The sequence below is a fragment of the Pinus tabuliformis genome, chromosome X (genome assembly GCF_031772625.1).
Source record: "Pinus tabuliformis cultivar Carrire ecotype Pingquan chromosome X, CPIR1, whole genome shotgun sequence".
In the NCBI taxonomy this organism is placed as follows: domain Eukaryota; kingdom Viridiplantae; phylum Streptophyta; class Pinopsida; order Pinales; family Pinaceae; genus Pinus; species Pinus tabuliformis.
In genome coordinates this window covers 1,444,221,615-1,444,238,815 of record NC_142308.1, presented here as the reverse complement: position 1 = coordinate 1,444,238,815, position 17,201 = coordinate 1,444,221,615, and positions in this window count along the sequence as shown.

Below are 17,201 nucleotides of genomic sequence, written 5' to 3'. Positions count from 1 at the left end.
CAAAAGATAAGAAGTACGCAAGTTTTGGGTAGCGCATCTTCAGCCGACTCCAACACTCACAAAGTCAACATTTTCTGACTATTTTGGACAGCTATTACAGCCAGAAGTTACTACAGCATTTACTTCCTCAGCTACAATGCTCCAGGAGTTGGCATGACATTAATGTAGCATTTACTCATCAGCTAGATATTTTCTTATGTAAATTATGTATATATACCTCCCCTGGCAACGTATGAGGGGTTGGTGATCTTCATTCTGAGGCAAATGTATTGTATATTTTCAGATTATCTAATGCAAAAGGCTGGAAAAGCTCAGTGATTTCCTGAATGTTTGATGTCTTGGTGATGCTATGTGTGTTGTTGCAGAATTCCTGTGTTGTCTGATGGAACAATAAGTTTTTCTCAATCTATGTTTTGTCTTCTTATGTTTATTAAATCATACACATGTCTCACTAATCTAGTAGTAGAGAAAAGGAATAGTACAGGAAATGTTTGGTTACACCTTGTGCTCAATCTTTATTGCTGAAAATGGTTTCTTCAGAATTGATCATGAACATGAATTCTTAATTGCTCATGTTTTCATTAATTCTATAAATATGAATGTTATGTAGAAATTCTTCACTGCTTCTAGATAATATTCTCACTGTTTCCCCATACCAGTTTGTTGAAAGATTCTTAATTGCCTTTTATACCCTGGTTACATCACACTTAATCACAGATTCAAAGAATTGTTTCTCAGACACTTATCTGGCTCTGCAGCATCACTACTGTATCAACACAGACATATCAAACAAATTAAGCACCACTGACTCCATGCCCAATGGCCTAGAACACCCTGGTAAGCACATATATATCTTGACTGATGTCATCATCTAGCAAATTCCAAAAAACAAAACCTTGAGCATCATAACTAGCCTAAGTATTATACAAACAAAGTTAAATCATAAAGAGAGAGCCCTCTCTGGTCATAGGTAGGCTAGAACCTGTGACCCAAAGATTGGTTAGTGGTTACCTCGGCCGTATTCCCTTGGGAGTCAAAGGGAACAACCTGAGTGATAACAGAGGATATGGCCAAAATGGATAAGTTTTACTTGCACAACATGGCCCTCACATACATGAATATCTAGGATCATAATGCAGAGCTAGGAGATCTACAATTAAATGGATTTGGCATCATTGACGAACCATGAGAAGTCCGGGGCTACAGAGATGAAAAGGATATTGACTAGAGATAAAAAAGAACCTCCTTTCATCAGAGTTGAACAATCAAATCCCATGGCCCTAATCAGCACCCATAATATAATTGCAAATGATCCTTAGCTAGCACTTAGATATCTTGCTGCCCAAGAGGAAGAAATTTCACATTTTGAGGATATGTTTAGGCTGCTAAGAGATGACAATGTACATGCCTCCTAAACGAGATGGAACACACTACCGCATATCTTGAAGATCAGAGAATATCACTCCCCTCAAAGGTTGAGAGAGGCACTCAATAGGATAGCTATGTATAAGCAATCAATCCAAAGGTTGAAGGTCCATTGGATAGGCCTAAAAATCAGTCCACCACTACTCCTAGGGATGCTAAAAGGAAGAAAAGAAGAAGATGAAAAGAGGTAGTGGGAAGAATTAGAAAGGAAAGCAGGCTTCTATAAACAAGAAGAAGAAACTACAACAGAAGCATGGGATGTCAGAGAGGCTACTAGGGCCATGAAGGACATGGACATTAACTAAGTTGCTCAGAGGATGAGCAACACTTTCAGTAGGGGGTGATGATGAGCCTCATCATTGAGTAATTATGTGGGACTTAATTGGCCTTAATTCACCTCCTAGCTTAGTCAAACCAACTATTTTCATAACTTATTGCATAATTTTGATTATATTTTGTTTATGAAGTGAGTTAGAGTTGATATGTTGATTTGTGGTCTAATGTGCATGAAATGAAAGAATAAAAGATAAAAGCAAGGAAAATGCAAGTATAAAGCATAAGAGAAAGGAACTATGGCAAAGAGCTATTATAGCTCCAAATCTCACTCTTATGGTTTGTGATGTTGCACTCATGGCCTAGGGCAACCCCTCCTTCTAGACCTGGTCCAAAAATTTAAAAAACAATGTTTTATCCCTAATACGTGACATTGCCCTGAGTTAAATGTGTGTATACACTGGTTAGTGTATACCCAACCTGCGTATATGTATTAAAACACTTAAAAATATATAAAACTCCTTAATTTCGGGCGGAGATCGCGGGTTTTACCTGTTGATCACCTGTTAGTGCCTGTGGCCCAACTGTTCCCAACCAACTCCCAAGTAAATAACTACTTTGGGAGAAGTATAAAAAGGCTTCAATGGGAAGGCCCAAGGGAGGAGAGAAGAGAGAGAAAGGTTATTATGCTGAGATTTCCCTAACCAGGTCTAAAGATCCTTGTGCCTCCTGCACTTCCCCCATTTGTACGGGAAACCCTTGTTTCCTTGTGTGTTGATGTCCATCCACTACTTGTGATATCATGGAGTAAGTCACGGAAAGAGTTTGTTAAACGCTTGAGACTGGAAGAATCTGGAAGAAGGCTTTGCTTGGAGCCTGCAAAAGGATGACTCAGGTGAAATTATTCCTTTCTGTACTTTATTTGTTTATAATAAAAGAAACACGTGTCTTTGTTCCTGATATAAATCTTCTTCATGTTTATGATATTCATGTTAGAATTCATATGTGAATGGTTGTTTAAATTTCATAACTAACTACCTTTCTTTATAATATGAAGATGGTTTCTTTATAATGTTTAGTCCATATACTGTTATACTCTCTTGAATTGGTTGTTTTGCAAGTCAAAGGAGCAAAAGGAACTCCAAGAGGGGTTTGGACCCTAAAGGACCTTCTCAAACGTAGGACCTCAGGTACACCCCTTATCATAGAATTTTCTTATATTAGCATAATGGTTGTGTGAATGTGTGTTTCTCTGTATACACAACTTTCATTCTGCTAGGGTTTCAACCCAAAAGCCCTAGGGGAACATCTCCATTAACAGAATTTGCGACTCCACTGGGGACAACAGTGTTGTTGTTCCTAGTTTGGGTGTTTTCAAGCCAATCAGGGCTCAGCTGCTTGTTTGCTTGATGTTGCTGTGTGGTCTGTTCTTGAATTGTAAGTTTTGCCAATTTCTTCAGACTGTTTTTTATTTTTCTTGAAATCTTTTATATACGTTGTTATTCTTTCTTGCATAGGCATATATACACATGTTTCTTTAAGTGAACCCGCTTATATGCAGGTTTCCTTAGACACAGTCGTGTATACACGCAATCTGTACATCAGTACAGTCACGTATATCTTTCAATTTTCAAGATTTTTAAAATATTTTTGTCTCTGAAGGTCTGTCTGCTGGTTTGATTCAATCTTAAATAGTCACTTTCCAGTGTCAGTTGTTAGTTTTACAACAAGCATCCGATTCCAAATTCTCTCTGATTGTAAGAAGTGTTGGTCTTGTTTTTGTTTTTGCAAACGTCATCATTTTTCGCTTAAGCACACAAGATTTCTTGCTGGGAATCTTGGTTGCTCTGATTCATCAGGGCGGGAAGATTGATCTCAATCTTTCTTCTAAAACTTGTTTTTGGTGACCATTTGTTTGCTTGACAAAACCGCTTTTGTGACAATCCACTTTTTGTTTCATGAAAGTTGTTGATTGACACTTTCTTGAAATTTGTCTTTTTGATCTTTTGGTCTTTGTTACCAAAGCTTTCATTACTGATTTTGATTGTTAAGAGCATCTTTAAACACATTTCTTTTTGTTGATTTTGCATCCATTGTGTGTTGTCAACTTGCAAAAGTGTTTGTTTCCTATTCTTCAATCACAAAGTTTCAGTCTTGTTGAGAGAATTTTTGAAAAGACTCTTTTGTTGTTGCTTTTGAAGAAAACTTTTTGAAAAAGTTGGTTTTTCTTTCTTGAACTTTGTTTTGATTTGGTTTCCTTTTAGTGAATGAAAGTTCTTTTTGTTTGTCTTGAAACTTTTTTTTAGTGTTTAGAAAAAATGTATGGTAGTAACTCATATTCCATCTAAACATTCTAAGTGGCAAAATAAAAATTGATAAGCAAGCAACTTTCATTTCTTGAATTTAGAGTAGTTTTGAGTCTTGCATCAGCATATATTTGTTGCATTAGGATAGATTTGCACATCTTTTTAGGCATTCATAGCTTTGTTAACTTTTGTGAGTGTGAAGCTTGAATTAATGAAAAGAAAAGAAAAATTTGTTTTATTTAAAGTTCCTCTGAACCCTGTAGAAATTTCTTTTCATCGAAAAACGAAATCAAGTGCATTTGCATGTAGTTTGGTTTTTATTAATTTATTTTGGATCTGGGAGTTAAGCACGAGGGTCTGTGAAGACAGGGAAGAGAGACAACCCCTCTCTTACTTGTTCGAACTTACCTCACGACTGTTCGGCCTGGCTTCTGCGATGAGTTGGTATCCATAGTTGCTACTCCTAGGGAACTACATAGGTGGCTGTGGAGGGGAATCCCATGGCACATGAGGTCGACGTTGCATCACTCTCAATGGTACTACTGGAGGGCAAACTTGCGAAGCTTGGGGGCTTTCACCGGTGCAGGTTGTTGTTAGGAGGTCAACATAACTTCCTCTGTTACCTTCACTGATAGGACTGGGTCGTCATTATCCTAGACTATCTTCGGAAGGCCCCTTACTCCACTTTCTTGTATTTTGGTGTCCGGTCCTCATCACCCGGAGCGGAAATACTTGGAAGTTGTTTGACTGGCTGACTTATTTTAGGAACTTTTTAGTGAGTGCTCTTTTCTCCTTGTATATAGTTGGCTCTCGGTATTTTTGTCTAGTCATGTTTGGACATTATGTTTTGAGTGAGTGGCTTACCACTCTACCGATCTTGAAAGGCTTTTGGTCATTATTTCAGAAGTTGTGGAGTTGCCTCCTCAAGGGTAGAGGTTTTGATTGCATGTCTATCTCCCTTGAAAAGTAATTTCTACATTCCCGTAAGGGAAGGCTCTGTGGACTAGTTTGATATGGCTAATATTGCTGTGGAAGCCAACCAAGGTACCCTTCCAAAAGGGGATCCTTTTGCTTTTCCTTTCTTTGGAAATGTTGGCACCCCCTTTATGGCCACTTTGAATATTCCTAGGTTAAATGTCGGACTACCCGTTTGGCTGTGGTCCACTCTGAATATTCCAAATGCTCTTGAAGCTTCTCAGATGAATGCTTTATTTTAGGGGCATCACATGGGTGCTAATTGTTCATCTTCTTTCAAAGAGAAACCTGGGATTCCTTTTTCTCCTCCTCCTTGTAATAAGAAATCTAAAAAGAGGAAAAAGAGGAAGTCAAAGAAGAAGAATAATTTTATCCCTTCATCTTCAACCTCTGCCAATCATGTGGGAGATGAGCCTTCAGCCACTGCAAGTCATGCTGGGGGCACAAGTCTAGTCACTGCAAGTCACACTAGCACTTCATCTTCAGCCTCTGCCAGTCATGTGGGAGATGAGTCTTCAACCGCTACATGTCATGTTGGGGGCATAAATCTAGTCACTGCAAGTCACACTAGCACTTCATCCTTAACCTCTACCAATCATGTTGGAGATGAATCTTCCACCGCTGCAAGTCATGCTGGGGGCATGAGTCTAGTCACTGCGAGTCATACTAGCAAAGAGTCACCGACCTCTGCAGGTCATGTTCAGGACTCTCCGAAAACCACTTCTAGTCATGTTGGTGGAATGGAGGTTGATAAGAAACCTGGACGTAGAAGTTTTAAACCTAAGTTCCCTTGTAAGATATGCAAGGGAGACCATCTTACTAATTTATGCCCTGGTATTCTAGAGGTTCAAAGGATATGGTCCGAGTCTGAATGTACTTCTACTCCTAGATCTGATATGGTTTCTCATCAATCCCATCAACCATTGGTTGATAATGTGGTTGAGCCAGTGCAATCGCTGGCCGGTTACACTCCTCTTTTGGGGGATGAAGTGCCTAACAAAAGAGTCTGTTTGATCTCCAGTATAGATTCTTCTGGTATAGGGGTCATTCCAGTTTCTTCTAATGTTCCCCCTCCAAGTTCTAGGAGTGTTTCCTTTGATTGGGACAATCTTGTTGAGCCTCGTATTCCTCCAAATAAAGCTCAGGGTTAATTCCACAAATGTCTATTGATGTATGGTGGATGAAGGATCCTCTGCAAGTATTATATCCTCTTTGACTTGGAAAGCTTTGGGTTCCCCAAAGTTGTTGATAGCTCAGAGTCAGTTGTTAGCCTATGATAGAAGACCTGGTGAATCTATGGGTGTTCTTCCTCAATTGCCTATCACTTTAGGTGGGAAGACTATCTTAATCGATATGATGGTGTTTGATAGCCCTTTAGACTTTAATATGCTACTTGGGCATGATTATGTCTATGCTATGACTGCTATGGTGTCTTCACTCTTTCGAGTAATGTGCTTTCCTCATAACGAGAATATTGTCACTATTGATCATCTTGCATCTGATAATCACCACCCTAATTCGACTTTACTGCAGAATTCCCCTTGGTTTGTTCCAAGTGTTCAAGTAGAATCTACCCCGCCACGGGTCAATTGTGTGGCATTTAATCCTCAATGTTCAATCGCTTTTACGAAGGATCCTCTGACCTATTATTCTCCTTCTTGGGACTTGGTCATGGTAGTTGACTAAGAGATTCTTCCTATAGGGACATGGGACGCCTTAATTCCCTCTTTTGATCCTTGTAGTTCTCATGATTTCTTAGAACTTGTTTTGCCTTCACAGGAGGAACTCTTTGAAGCCATGAGTCTTGACTACCAAAGGAGTTCTTGGTTCGATCCTTGCAAGGGGTTTGTCCAGAAGAGCTATTATACGTAAGCTGCAGGGTTGCATGGTTCCTTGTACCATATTGTATATATAAGGTACGCATTTTCATGTTTTGTATTCTATAACACAAGATTTTATGTGAGGTTTATATGTGGGATGTATTAACTTCTTGTCTAGTGTTCCTCTTTATGTATACAGAACTTGGAATATTTCTCCTTTGGAAACTTTTATGGTTGGTTTGTTCTGACAGGTATTGGTTCTTGAAATTGGAATATAGTTTAGGTTTTTCCGCCTGCATTGTGCACTTATTAGTTTCCTTTCCCATTTGGCCTTAGGATCAACCCCACCAAGTTATGGTGTGGAACCTTCTCATTTCTTAGAAGTATCATGACTTGTGTGGTAGAGCCAACCTTATCATGGGTGCCTTAGGTAGTATCTTGTTGTCACCTGGCACTCATGCTGATTTTTTGTCCCTAGGCTCGGGAGTCCTCTCTAGTCTCGCCATGACTTATGCGATGAAGCCTCATTCCTCTTTTCTTCTTCGCTTCGTTCTGGCCTTATACCCTAGAGGCTCCTTTGTGTTGATTTCTACTACTGCATTGCATGTTGACTATTTGCACCTTTTGGCCTAGAGTCGGCTTCTCTTGGACTCATGTTTAAGCCAACTTTTGACCATGACGACTGCAATATCAACCTTGCATACCTTTGACTTCTGCAGCTTGACGCACCTTTACCCATGGAACCAACGCACCTTTGAGTGTCACTGACTAGTTTTCACCTCCCTGCATTGAGCATAGAATGTTCCCTTCCCAGGAACTAGATCATCTGTTTCATCGACACTCGTTCTTTCCACTATACCATAACATTCTTTTATTCTTTTTCAATCTTAACAGAAAAAGACAAAAAAAATAAATATTCCAAAAAGAGCGGAAACGGGACAATATTTCCATTTATTGTTGGCAGCTAGGGTCAGTCGTGTCGCCCTTGAACAAAGCACTCAAATCAAAGTCTCCTTCGTTTGGGCAGGATTTAGTTTGACTTAGGTATGCCTTAACCTTGTGATTAAGTCAGTTCTCCCCCGATTGGTTATCTCTTCCAATCATATGGAGGGTTCGTTCGTGCCTCCTGCATGATGAACTTATACAGAGTCATCATATGCTGCCACATAGTCACATTGAGTCATGCTTTTGTTCAAGGGAAGTTAGCCTAAGTCAGCCTCTCTGCAGTGTCTCTTGACTCATTTTTTAGTCGACCATCCCTGGTTGTCAGTATCATGTCTATCATCACATCAACTATATTGGTCCTTTACTCGTGCTGGTTTGAGAAGGTCCCCATTGACTTCTTGCTGGTGGGTCTTGTCCTTATCGAAGACAACATCTTGATTTTAGGACAGGCCTAGAGCCGCACCCTCGCCCTATTTTCATTATCGATAGGTCACCTTGTGCTCAGCATCAATCAGTGTCATGGGTCTTTGACTGAGTGGTTTCCCTTGTGTTCGACATCAGCTTACATTATCACACATTGGGATTCATGTAGTACCTTGGTTTCCATTTTACCCTATTGGTGGATACCTTGCCTCTGCGTCAGCTTCCATTATTGGTTGGTTCAGAGGGTTTCTGTCGTGCACTAGCCACATCTTGTGTACTCCGAAAACGTACTTCGGTTGGGTTACTACATCTCTTTTAGTCTTATTCCTTCCAAATTATTGGCCTATGGGTTACACTCACGCTAGATTGATGAAGGATGCCTTAATGCCTTCCTTCTAGCAGATCTTTCCCAATCGACTCTGACTCATTGCTCCGGGGCAAAGATCTAGAGTCCATTTGGCAGTACCTTGGGGTTTGCAGTCATTAGTGGCAGATCCTTTGCTATCGACAGTGGGAAACCATCATTGTCTCCTGATCGATAGATTCTTACAGGTGTTCGACTCCAGCTCATCTATTCACACTTATTAGATTGTACTGGGTACCTTGACGCTCATTATCATTATCGGTGAGTAGTCTCGCGTTTGTTAACGGTATAAATCAATGACCGGTAATCAAATGATATCTCACATGGTCGACATCAGATCATTTATTCCCATGGTGTATAAATGTACCACCACGGTCGGTGAAGACCTCAAGTTGTATCATCATTCGTTGGTTCACTTGACAGTTGCTCCTGTTGCTGCTAGTTGATAACTCTCCACCTTATATGTTGCAATTAGTCATGGCGACATTCTATATGCCGGCACCTGAGTTTGCAGCGTAGTACCATCCTATTCCATCATGTTCAATTGGTACCTTTTGGGAGCAATTCTTGATATCAGTGATCCGGTTCATCCTTCAGCATCATTGACATTCTTATATGTGATATTTAGACATGTACTTGTTCGATCACGATCAAATAATCCATTATGTATTTTCCAGTCATTTATGCTTGTATACTTAGTGGATCTACTTGTACTTGATATGCAGACATGCTTTAATTTTTCTGAGCATGGGTATGCCCACCTCAGACAGTGTTTCTTTCTTATCTCCTTTTGTGGCTTGGCAGGCTGAACTCTAGTGCAGTCCTTCTCGGTCTTTTATAGATTTCCTTTCCATGTACTTGCTTAATACATTTCGGACATCATGTACCCCTTCTAACCTCATATATTAGGGGGCATCTGTTATAGCTCCAAATCTCACTCTTATGGTTTGTGACGCTACACTCATGGCCTAAGGAAACCCCTCCTTCTAGACCTGGTCCAAAAATTTTAAAAACAATGTTTTATCCCTTATACGTGACATTGCCCTCAGTTAGACGCATGTATACGTAGGTAGGTGTATACCCAACCCGCGTATATGTATTAAAACACTTAAAAAAAATATAAAACTCAATTTCTAGCGGAGATCGTGGGTTTTACCTACTGATCACCTGTTAGTGCTCGTGGCCCAACTGTTCCCAACCAACTCCCAACTAAAAAACTACTTTGGGAGAAGTATCAAAAGGCTTCAATGGGAAGGCCGAAGGGAGCAGAGAAGAGAGAGAAAGGTTATTATGGTGAGATTTACCTGACCAGGTCTGAAGATCCTTGTGCCTCCTGCACTTCCCCCATTTTTACAGGAAACCCTTGTTTCCTTGTATTTTTATGTCCATCCACTACTTGTGATGTCATGGAAGGAGTTTATTAAAGGCTTGAGACTAGACGAATCCAGAAGAAGGCTTTGCTTGGAGCCTGCTAAAGGACGACTCAGGTGAAATTATTCCTTTCTATACTTTATTTTTCTATAATAAAAGAAACACATGTCTTTGTTCCTGAGATAAATCTTCTTCATGTTTATGATATTCATGCTAGAATTCATATGTGAATGGTTGTTTAAATTTCATAACTAACTACCTTTCTTTATAATATGAAGATGGTTTCTTTATAATGTTTAGTCCATATACTGTTGTACTCTCTTGAGTTGGTTGTTTTGCAGGTCAAAGGAGGAAAAGGAACTCCAAGAGGGGTTTGGACCCTAAAGGACCTTCTCAAACGTAGGACCTCAGGTACGCCCCTTATCATATAATTTACTTATATTAGCATAATGGCTATGTGAATGTGTGTTTCTTTGTATAGACAACTTTCAGTCTGCTAGGGTTTCAACCCAAAAGCCCTACGGGAACATCTCCCTTAACAAGACCTTGGTAAAACTAGAATGTGGCAAGGGATAGTAATTATAGGAGGTAAATCCTCCTCATTTACTACCCCTCCATTTGAATATTCCTTCACCATCTCAGAGTGAAAACAACCATCACTTGAAGACTATAAGGTCGAGCAACTAAAAAGGAGAGAAACCCGTTTTTTTTTTAATTAGAGGCCAAGCCTCTATAATGGGAAGAAAGTCGTTAGACACTTCACATGTATAAATAGAGAGGTTTAGGACCTTAGTATGATTCATACTTCTATTATAAAACTCTATTTTATTTCGGAGCTACAAAGACTTGTGAGGGTTTTCTCTATAATCCATGGTTTTTATAATAAGAATGAGTTATGTTTAAGCCAGCTCTGAGTTAACTCTGAGGGTTGAAGCTCTTGGGTTAGGGCCTATTGAGGGACGAAGTCCCGTAGGGTTTTCATTCAACACCCTAGCAGAGCAAGGGTTATCTACAATAAAAAACAAGTATTCCACAAGCCATGATACTTAAATAAGCAAGCTACGTGAAGAGAGGTGCACCTAGGGGTCCTTCATTCGAATAGATCCAGCTAGGGTCCAAACCTTCTTGGAGTTCCTTTAAATCCTTAGACTTGCAAAACAACCAATTCAAAGAAGCATAGCAATATATGGACCAAGCATCATATAGAAATCAACTTCATAACCTATTGAAAGGTAGTTAGTTATACAATTGAAACAATTATTCATATGTAAACCATAACATTAACATGATATGCATGAAGAAGATTGATTTCGGGAACAAGACAAATGTTTCTTTATTGTAGATAACTAAAACAAAGTAAGGAATGATATCACCTAAATCTTCCTCTTGTAGGCTCCAAGCGGAACCATCATCCAGATTCGTCCAATCCCAAGTCTTCAAAAGGCTCCTTCCATGACACACACAAGGATATCTCAACTGGTGAAAAGACATCATAACTCAAGGAAACAATGGTTTCCTATAATGAAGGAATTGCTGGAAGCACAAGGGTCTTCAGACCTGATCAAGGATAATCTCACTAGATTAATTTTTCCCTCTATTCTCTCCTCCTTTAGGCCTTCCCATTCATGCCTTTTTGTACTTCTCCCAAAGTAGTTTTTTAGTTGGGAATTTGTTGGGAATAGTTGGGCCATGGGCACTAATAGGTAATCAACAGGTAAAACCCGTTATCTCTGCCTGAAATTAAGGAGATTTATTTTTTTTAAGTGTTTTAAGACATATACGCTCGTTGGGTATACACAAACCCGCGTACACATGTGTTTAGCTCAGGGAAATGTTGCATATAGGGAGTAAAACATTGTTTTTTAAGTATTTGGACTAGGTTTGGAAGGAGGGGTTGCCCTAGGCCATACTAGAGCATCACAAATATCAAAGGTGAGATTTGGAGCTATAACAGATGCCCCCTAATATTTGAGGTTAGAAGGGGTACATGATGGCTGAAATGTATTAAGTACATGGAAAGGAAACCTGTCAAAAACTGAGAAGGACTTCACTAGATTTCAGCCTCCCAAGCCACAAAAGGAGATGAGAAAGAAACATTGTCTGAGGTAGGCATACCCATGCTTATAGAAAGTAAAGCCTGTCCGCATATCAAGTACAAGCGGATCCACTAAGTATACAAGTATAGAAGACTGGAAAATACATAATGGTTCATCTGATCATGATCGAACAAGTACATGTCTGAATATTACATATAAAAATGTCAATGATGTAGAAGGATGAAGCTAATCACTAATATCAAAGATTGATCCCAATAGTACGAAATGAACATGATGGAATAAGATGGCACTACACTACAAACTCGAGTGCCAACATATAGAATGTCACCATGAATGATTCTAACATATAAGGTGGAATGGTATCAACTAGCAGCAACAGGATCAACTGTCAAGTGAACCAATGAACGCTGATGCAACCCAAGGTCTTCACCGACCGCCATGGTATATTTCTACACAATGGAAATAAATGATCTGAAGTCGACCATGTGAGAAATAATTTAATTACTGGTCATTGATGTATACCACTAACAAACGCGAGACTACTCACTGATAATGATAATGAGAGTCAAGGTACCCAGTACAATCTAACAAGTGCGAATAGATGAGCTCGAGTTGAACATCTGTAAGAATCTATCAATCAGGAGACAATGATGGTTTCCCACTATTGATAGCGAAGGATCTGCCACTAATGACTACAAACCCCAAGGTACTACCAAATGGACTCTAGACCTTTGCCCAGAGCAATGAGTCGTAGTCGATGGGGAAATATCTGCTAGAAGGAAGGCATTAAGGTATCCTTCATCAATCTAGTGCGAGTGTAACCTGCAGGCCAATAATGTGGAGGTAATTGGACGAAAAGGATGTAGTAACTCGACCGAAGAACGTTTCTGGCATACACAAGATGTGGCTAGCGCACGACAGAAACCCTCTAAACCAACCAATAATGAAAGTTGACACAAAGGCGAGGTATCCACCAATAGGGTCAAATGGAAACCAAGGTACTGCACAAATCCCAATGTGTGATAGTATAAGTTGATTTCGAACACAAGGGAAACCACTCAGTCAAAGACCCATGACACTGATCGATGTTGAGCACAAGGTGACCTATCAATAATGAAAATAGTGCCATGGTGTGGCTCTAGACTTGTTCTCAGAGTAATATGTCATTGTCGATAAGGACAAGACCTGCCAGCAAGAAGTCAATGGAGACCTTCTCAAACCGGCATGAGTAAAGGACCAATGTAACTGATGTGATGATAGACAAGACACTAATAACTAGCGATGGTCAATTGAAAAATGAGTCAAGGGACACCACAGAGAGGCCAACTCAGGCTAACTTCCCTTGAACAAAAGCACAACTCAATGATGACTATGTGGCAGCATATGATGACTCTGTATAAGTTCATCATGCAGGAGGCATGAACAAACTCTCCATATGATTGGAAGAGATAAGCAATCTGAGGATAACTGACTCAATAACAAAGCTGAGGCATACCTAAGTCAAACTAAATCCCTCTCAAATGGAGGAGACTTTGTTTTGAGTGCTTTGTTCAAGGGTGACATGACTGATTCTAGCTGCCAACAATAAATGGAAATATTGTCCCGTTCCCCCTCTTTTTTGGAATATATAATTTTTTTGTCTTTTTCTTTAAGCTGGAAAAGGAATAAAATAATTCTATAGCACAGTGGAAAGAATGAGTGCCGATGAAGCAGGTGATCTAGTTCCTGGGATTGGAACAATCCTATGCTCAATGTAGGGAGGCAAAAATTGGTCAAAGACACTCAAAGGTATGTTCCTTCCACAGGTCATAAGGTGTTGAGTTGTAGAAGCTAAGGGAATGCAAGTTTGATTTTGTAGATGCCATGGTCAAAAAGTTGCTTAAACACGAGTCCAAGTGAAGCCAGCTCAAGTCCAAAAGGTGCAAATGGTCAAAATGTAATGCAGTAGTACAACTCAACATGAAGAAGCCTCTAGGGTATAAGGCTAGAACAAAGCGAAGAAGAAAAGAGGAATGAGTCTTCATCGCATAAGTCATGGCAGGACTACAGAGGACTCCCGATCCTACTCAAATCGAAGTAGCATGGGCAACAAATGTTAGTGAGGTGCTAACTATGACGCCTATGAAAAGGATGGCTCTACCATCGTGCCATGGTTTTAAAAATCTGTGAGAGAAGATGGTTTACGAACCATAACATGATGGGATAAACCCTATGTCAGGTGTATCGAAAAATGAAGGCTAGTATGCATAATGCGACAGAAAAATGGCTTCCCTAACCTATATGCAAGTGAGAAAATGATACATGCCATGACCATTCTGCAGTCATGGAATCATCTTGAAACTATCGAAAAAGCGTCCAAAATGTCCTGAAAAACAAACCATTCTCGACATTCCAAGCTCCCAAGTTAAAATTTACATGAGACAAAATAAAATCAAGTTTTGAAAAAATTTGACATTTTCAAAGCTTATAAAATAGATTTTTTACTCACCATTGTTACCGTTTGAGTTTAGAGCACAAGGAGTGGAAAAAAGAAGCAAGCTTTGCCATTTGTCAAATTTGACCGTTCAAATCTTCCCAAAATCACCAGGTAACCCTTAAACTTGTCTTACATTCATTTGTGATTAGTTTTGAAAATTTTAATTGAAGTTTCATCGTTGAATTTATGTCAAAAATTTTGTCGCGGCGTATATGTGGGTTAGCTATATGAAACCTTTGTATACGCAAGCCCTAGACGTGACTGTATATGAAACAGACCTGCGTATATGCTGTTAAAATTTTAAAACAAAAAACTAATGGTCGAAACATGTTTTTTCCTCAGGATGCCAGTCACTTGGAGGGAAAGAGAGCATGCCATAGTCGATGATGAGGTTATGAACGATCCATAGGCCTTGGATGCCTTAAGAGGATGTGGTTTGCTAAAGTTCTTCGAAATGCCAAATATAAAGGCAAACACTCACTTGCCCGAAATGCTCATTCACTATTGGGCATCGAGGATGACTTATTCATGATTGATAAAATGCCACTGGAGATAGAGATTGAAGATATCTATTTCATCACAGGCCTTTCCTGGAGGGGAGAGGCAGTACATTCCATGGGCCGATCATGAGGTAGCCTCTCTATTAAGGACTATGTGCATATATATTGCCCAGGTCATCCATAAAATATTGGAAGCCAAATTCCAATCAAGCATGTGGAGAGTTTATCATTGAGCATCATCCTATTCACTATAGCTAGAGTGAATGGATCAGCTTCCTTGCACCAGGATTCATGGCTTGCCATGATCTTGGCGGTTGACTATCTCACCATAGTATTTGATTGGTGTACTCCTCTTCTCACCAACTTGAAGAACCAGCTATCATCTATCAAAAAAGGCCAGACCAAAAACTTTGGGTATGGGACCATTCTGTGCTCCTTCTTTTTTGAGAGGGTCCCAACGCTACACCCTAGAGTGCCAGTTCAGATTAGTAGCCTGTGAGATCCACAGTTGGGAAGGTGGGCTGATCTGATGAGACAACTGGATGTGGGGACGTACCGTTGACAACTTCTAACGATGACTTCTTCTCCGGGTGGGAAGTAGTAGATCATCGTAGTGGATGATTACCCCTATGCCAGCTTGGACTTCTGAGGAGATCTTGATCTAGCTTTACCACCAGCCGCAACATGGGGCAATATAGGTAACAAATGTTTTTGATTTTATGATTTTTATTTTTATGATTTTTCAAATATTAAAATGAACTTTTAGAAATATTTTTTATGAGATTCAAATGACTAATGTAATGATCATATTCCAGATTTTGGGCCAGTATGACCAGATGGATTCCCACGGCATGGACATCGCGGCCAAGGTGCTGAAGAGGTGGCTGCCAATATAGAGCGACTCCTACACACAGTTCAATGGCACTTGGTGAGACTAACTCACCGAGTATAGATGGAGGTTGTAGAGGATCTCCCTATAGATATACAATGTCACATGGTTGGAATGCCACGAGACTAGGTTTGGACTCTTAGATATGTGACCAAAGCAGTAGTCGCATACTTAGCTGCTCATCCTGAGCTGTGGCGTTAGATGTACTGGACATGATTATGGGAATTTGAGTCCCAATTTCTGTATATTATTTTGGACACACTTATGTACACTCGAGATGTTTTATTATATATATATATATATATATATATATATATATATATATATATATATATATATACATACAATTTCGACTTTTTGATGCTTGATTTTATTGTGATAAATGAATGATGTGCCAATACAAAGCTTGATTAGCGATAGAATCTGCTAACCAATTATGAGATCTTGGAATGTGCAAATAATTAATGTAAGTAAATGATTTTTGCAACAACCTCACCCTTAAATATTGGTGATATAACCATGGATCCCTTACCCGATAAATGTTATTCAATTGTGACACTATCAGTTGTGAATGAAGATTGACTACCAACGAATCGATTCCATAAGAAATAGCTTTGGATAGTCAGCTCAAAGGAGTCTACAAAATAGATTGTTCATGCGGAAAAAGCTACATTGGTGAAACAGGGCGCTCCCTCCAGACAAGGCTCAAGGAACATGGCGCTGATATTAAGAATGAAAGATCTCGTACCTCAGCCTTGGCTGAGCACTCCGCTAAGACTAAGCACCATATATGCCTCGAAAGCGCATCGATTATCGCAAGGGAGGAGCAGCAGCAGAGACGGAAGATCAGAGAAGCGCTTGAAATTATCAAGCATCCTCATAATCTAAACAGAGATAACGGTATGGAGATTAGCAGGAGCTGGTTGCCCTTGATCAAGGAAGCAAGATCGCAAACTCACCCCAGGTATAACAGGTAAGCAGGTAAAATATTCTAATAACCCTATTTTAATAATTAACCCTAAAATTCATCATAATATAGGAATTTCTAATATTTTAACCATCATATTAATTAATTATAATTAATAAATGGGGATTTATATATATTAAGTAGTATATTAATTTTCCCATTAATTAATTATAGTTATTCATAACTAATTAATTAATTAATAGATTAATTATTAGGGATTATTAATTCATAATATTAGTATATTAGGGTATATATACTTATTATTATACTAATTAATATTCTAATTAATATATTTAATTATCTCATTAATGAATAATTAATGAATATACTAATTAATTAATATACTAATTAATATATAGAAATTAATTATAATTAATAATAATTAATAAATGAGGATATATATATATATA